General features: G+C 53.9%; 1 pseudogene; it reads left to right on the top strand.

Moving 5' to 3' along the window:
- Positions 1-3,696: 3,696 nt before the first annotated feature.
- LOC102737262 (histo-blood group ABO system transferase 2-like) lies at positions 3,697-5,861 on the top strand (annotated as a pseudogene).
- The last annotated feature ends 12 nt before the right edge of the window (positions 5,862-5,873 follow it).

The raw sequence follows: 5,873 nt of genomic DNA, 5'->3' as shown, positions 1-5,873 counted from the left end.
GTCCACTCTGACAGGAGCCCGGCCTCCTCAGGACCCGCTGTGGAAGTTTCCAGAGGACTTGGGGCCGTGTCCACTCTGACAGGAGCCCGGCCTCCTCAGGACCCGCCGCGGGAGGAGAAGATGAGGTGAAGCCGCCTGAGCGGGGATTAGGCGAGGGGGTCCCTGCTCACAGGACCGCGGGGAAAAGGAAGGGCGCGCTGTGTAGACGGTGGGGTTTTCTTGGCTTTGTGTGCGTGGACGTGGGGTCTCGGGAGGTGCTGTGTGCGGGGCTGTCTGGTCTCCCCTTTCTGGGCTCGGATCCGCTCCCCGGGTCCCGCGTCTGTGTTCATGCGCCACACGGATTCGGTTCCTGGGGCTCCTCAGGCAGTCTGCAGTCAGGGAGTAGACGCCCCGCGGCAGTGCTCCCGGCGCCTGGGCCCTGCGGGGTCTTTCCCCCGCGTCAGGGTCGTCGGTTCTTTGTCTGTGAAGACGCCGCTGGAAGCTCGGTAGCGACTGCCTGGACGGCTTTGGGGAGAGGAGATATTTTCACAGTGTCGGTTCTTCCGTGAGCTCAGAGTGTCTCCCCGTGTCCGTGTCCCTCCCTCGATGGCTGTCCTCAGTGTCCTACAGGTTCAAGAGAACAGGTCTGTCAGCTCCTTGGTCAAATTTACTCCTAGGTATTTTGTTCTTTTTGATGCTGTTGTAAATGACATTGTTCTCTGAATTTGTCTCTCTGACGGTTGGTCATGAGCACATAGAAATGCAATAGATTTGTGTGTACTGATTTTGTTCCTTGCAAGTTCATTGAATTTGTTAGTTCTGGTAACCTTAAACCAAAACTGCCAGTTATTTTACCAGCAAAATGGGTTTATTTGAGAACAGCAGAGACTTGCAATCTGGGACGAGTAAGCTACGGCCACATCACAGGCAAGTGCAAGAAACAAGGGAGACGGATGTTATTTCTTGGAGAAGGAGGGGAGGGTTGTCTCGAAGGAAAGTCCACTGGGGAAAAGCAGGTGTTGTGGGTGATGGAGGTTTCCCTGCGGGGATGGTGGATTTCTCATAGCGAGTGAAACCTACATCTTCCCCTTTGGGGTCTGTAACTGATGAGTCTCTCTGGTGGAGGCTTCTAATGTTGGTTTTTGTAATTGACAGTTGTTCCTGTAACTGACCCTGAGTGGTAGGCTCCCTCTTTCCAGCCTCCCCAGTCCACTTTACTGAGGCTTCCCTTCATGCATTCCCACAGTTTTTGGTGGAGCACTGTGGAAAATTGGAATTCCAAATCCTAATGCTTCTACTGCACCCAAGACACAGTGGTCGCGGCTAATCCTCCCACGAGTCTCTTGCTAATATGTGGCCTCCTACGAGGGCGAGTGGCCTCTCCACAGTGGGTGAACTGTATCTGGGAGGGCTGGACCTCCATCACGAAGTTTGATGTCGTCTCTGCTTCTGTGACCTGGTGCTGTCATGGTTGTTTGGAAGAGTAATTTACTCTGTAGAGATTTCAAAGTGCAGTAATCCTGTCACAGCAGCACAAATACGCTTTATCCCACACTCAGACCCCTCAGTTGTCGATTCCTTACTACATTTGGCACGTCACACAGGATGCTTCAGTGCGTTTTACCCCAAACAGGGACACTCTCGCATGGAACCACCACATAACCCTGAATGAGGAAATCATCCCGGTTTCCACATTTTAAGTCAGACCACAGGCCCACTTCAACTGTCACCACCTGCCCCACTGTCTGAAATGTCCTTTTCCATTCAGATCCAGTTGTTGTTTTTTTTTTTTCTGGAACTGCTCCTGACACTTTCCCTTATTTGGGTATCCTTGATGGATGTAAAGAGCAAGATGGTTCCAATCTGGGTGGACTTTTCTGTCTGGCTTCTGTCACTGGGGCTGTTTTCAGTGTCGACCCACGTTGTGACCTGCATCAGTCCCTCATTCATTTTTTCACTGTGACTAAACATAGTAACATTGACCACTTAAAACATTTCAGGTACATAGTTCTCTGGCCTTAGCTGAGTTCCCACGGGTGTACATCATTCTCCAGAACTTTTTCCTTCTCCCGGAGGGGGACTCTGTATGCATGAAACACCAACTCCAACTCCCCATTGCCCTTCCCCCTCGGCCCCTGCAGCCACATTCTACTTTGTGTCTCAGGATACTTCATATAAGTGGAATCATACAGTGTCTGTCCTGTGAAAACCAGCATCCTGCCTTGTTCCTGATTTCAGAGTAGAGCTGTCAATCTTCAGACTTGAGCGTGGTGTTTGCCATAGATTTATTGAAAAAATTATCCCTTATTCCTGCTTTCATGAGTGTTTATGTCAGCAACAGACATTGGATTTTCGTTAGAACCTTTTCTGCATCAATTAATATGACCACATGTTTTTATTTAAAAAATCATTGCAGTGTATAACAGTGCTTAGTTTCACTATATTGAATAACCTTTGAGGTGTTTGTGAAGAGTCACTTGCTTATGGTGCACAATATATTTATGAGCTCTTGGTTTTGCAATTTTTCTGATCTGGCTTCTTACATCTATATTAAGAAAGGTATAGGAATGTATTTTGCTGATTTTGTGATGATTTCATTGGGGTTGGTATTAGTGGTTAGGATAGGGGTTAGGGGTTAGGTTATAGTTGGGTTAGGGTTAGTGTCTCCCTGTCCTCTTCTGCATAGAGCCCATTCTTCTCGAGTAACCAGAGTGATCTTTTGGGAACATAACCTTTGGGCCTCTCTGTGGTCTGCTCCCCTCCTGCCCATCCTCTTCAGCCTCACATCTCCCACCATGGCCCGCCCCTCTGTGGGCCACCCAGGGGTGTGGTTGTCCCACATGTGCCTCAGGCTTGACTCCAAACTTTTGCACTGGCTGTGCCCTGTGCCAGGGGCACTCATACCCCGCCCCCCGCTTCATGTCTGGCTTTTTTCCCTGATGGCTGGGCCTCAGTTGGCCCCCTGATGACCTGACTCATGCCTGCTGGGTGTGTGTGCTTGTCCCCTATTTAAATGCATTGCCCGCCTTCCCTTTGTGAGCAATTTACTAACCTGCTAGGTATGGGGCAGGCACAGGGAAGTAGCCTTAGTGTCTGCACAAAAAATCAGTTTCAGAGGGGTTCACCACACTTGCCTGACAATAGGGGAGCTGCTTTCCCCATGGTGGGGAACAGGTAGTCCCCTCAAAGGGGGACCAGCCATGTGAGGCAGTTGGACAAGACTCCCAACTTTTTAGGGCTGGGGAGATGTAGACCTGGACCCGGGCTGGGGCCTAAGCAAGCCCCCTCTTCTTCCAGAGGTCCTCTTTCCCATTCCCCAACCCGTGGGCTGGACCTGATCTGGGGGAGTTCAAGGGTGACCCTTCCTAGGAATACCAGTGGTTTACTGAGGACCTTGTTAGCAGGATGCCCAGTCGCGTTCAAGGGAGGACCCTACAGGAGGTGGAGTCAGCTCTGTGGGGGCCAGCGACATCCCACTCAAAACAAAGTGGGGAAGGTGGCTGGCCCTGCTGATTCTACCCAGTCTATAGGGCACAGAAACAAGGGCTGTGCCCCAAGGTGCTCAACTCCTGGCAGGTGGGGACAGGACCTGTGGGTTTGCCCAGGAGCTCAGCACAGGGGGAGTGTTCCTGGCTCCAGCATGCTGGAGCCCATGTGGCACTGCATGGGTTTCCAACCTCCTAAGCCTTAGGCTTCCCTTTGTAAGATGAGGTGCTGATGGCCCCCATCTCTGGGAGCAGAAGGTAGGGAGGCCCCACGGGCAGACTTGCTCAGGACAGGCCAGGAGAATAGCTGTTGCTTAAAGCAGCCCAGGGCCTGCCCCTTTGAAGAAGGTGCACACGTGCACAGCCCCCAGCTTTGGGGTCCTGCTGCCAGCCTCTGGCAGTGACCCTCCTCCTACCCTGTTCACTGCTCCTGTAGCTATGTGGTCTTCCTGGAGCTGTTCCTGCAGACAGTGGAGAAGCACTTCATGGTGGGACACAGGGTCACCTACTAGGTCTTCACCGACTAGCTGGCTGCCGGGCCCCATGTGCCCCTCTGGGAAGGCCAGAGGGTAGAGGTCCTCATGGTGGACACAAGGTCACCTACTACGTCTTTACCAACCAGCCGGCTGCCGGGCCTGTGTGCCCCTCTGGGAGGGCCGGCGGGTGGTGGTCCTTGAGGTGTGCGGCACCCCACAGTGGCAGGATGTGTCCATGCGGTGCAAGGTGATGATCAGCTGCTTCTGGGAACAGCACTTCCTCCATGAGGTGGACGACTTGGTGTGCGCGGACGCAGACCTGAAGTTCTGTGACCACATGGGTGTGGAGATCCTGTCCGCCCTCTTTGGCACCCTTTACCACAGTTTCTACTGGGTGGCCCGTGAGGACGTCAGCTGCAAGTGCCGGCCACAGTCCTAGGCCCACATCTCCAGGGACCAGGGCAACATTTACTACATGCGGGCCTTTTTTGGGGGATTGGTGGCGGAGGTTCACTGAATGACCTTGGCCTGTCACCAGGCGATGGGAGTTGACCTGGCCAATGGGATGGAGGGCATGTGGCACGACGAGAGCCACCTGAACAGGTACCTGCTGGACCACAAGCCCACCAAGGTGCTATCCCCGGAGGACCTGTGGGACCTGCAGCTGCTGGGCTGGCCCTGGAGGACCTGTGGGACCCTCAGCTGCTGGGCTGTCCCCCAGAGGACCTATGGTACCCGCATCTGCTGGGCTGCTCCTGTCATGAAGAAGCTGAGATTCGGGCCATGCCCAAGAATCACCAGGGCACCCGGAACTCATGAGGGGCTGTTCCTGAAGGCCATGCGGGACCTAAGGCTGCTGGGCTGTCCCTGGAGGACCTGTGGGACCCTCAGCTGCTGGGCTGGCCCCGGTCATGAAGAAGCTGAGATTCGGGCTGTGCCCAAGAATCACCAGGACACCCAGAACTCATGAGGGGGTGTCCCCGGAGGCCATGCGGGATCTGAGGCTGCAGGGTTGTCCCCTGGAGGACCCACGGCACCCACAGCTGCTGGGCTGGCCCCAGAGGACCTGCGGGACCCGAGGCTGCTGGGCTGGCCCCCATCATTCCCTGGGTCATGAAGAAGCTGAGATTCGTGGCTGTGCCCAAGAATCAGCAGGACGTCTGGAACTCATGAGGGGCTGCCCTCATCTCTATCAGAGGGTGCTGCCTTGAGCGGAGCCGTCAGAGCAGGTTCCTACTTCTGTCCCCTTGAGGGGAACTGTGGAGCCCAGCACTGCTTGCACAGGCACACCAGGGCCCCAGCCACCCCTGCGCACAGGAGGCCCGCCTGGGGGCACAAGTTCCTCTCTTTGTGGTCACTACATTTTGATCACTTCTGGGTCATTTGCCTCTGTGAACGGCTCCAGTTTTATGTCAGATGTTTTTCTGTGTCAATGCTGAGCAACCATTTTTAAAAAGAACAATTGAGGGAAAAGGTTTTCTCCCTGATTCTAAACAGACACCGCCTGGTGGGGCTGGGAGCAGCCCTGTAGCAGCCATGGAGCCAGAACGGGTCCTGGCTGGGTCTAACCTCCCAGTCCCTGCACCTTGCCATGGCCATGGGGCTTCAGGGTCAGGGTTGCACCGAGCCACCTCTCAGAACCCCAGTGCCCTCACCGCCAGAGGCCTTGGCCGTGACCGCTAGGTCAGCCTCCAGGAGCATGGAGCCGTCTGGGTTATTTCCATTTCCTGCCGTGGATTTATTTTTTATTTATTAATTTTATTTAATTTTTTAAATTTAAATTCATTAGCCAACATATAGTATATCAGTAGATTTTGATGTAGTGTTCAGTGATTCATTAGTTGCCTATAACACCCAGTGCTCATCACAACATGTGCCCTCCTTAATACCCATCACCCAGTTACCCCATCCCCCCACCCTCTTCCCTTCTGTA

Source organism: Leptonychotes weddellii, unplaced genomic scaffold, assembly GCF_054177405.1.
Source record: "Leptonychotes weddellii isolate Sample4059 unplaced genomic scaffold, ASM5417740v2 HiC_scaffold_13096, whole genome shotgun sequence".
NCBI classification, from domain to species: domain Eukaryota; kingdom Metazoa; phylum Chordata; class Mammalia; order Carnivora; family Phocidae; genus Leptonychotes; species Leptonychotes weddellii.
This window is presented reverse-complemented; position numbering and strand designations above follow the sequence as displayed.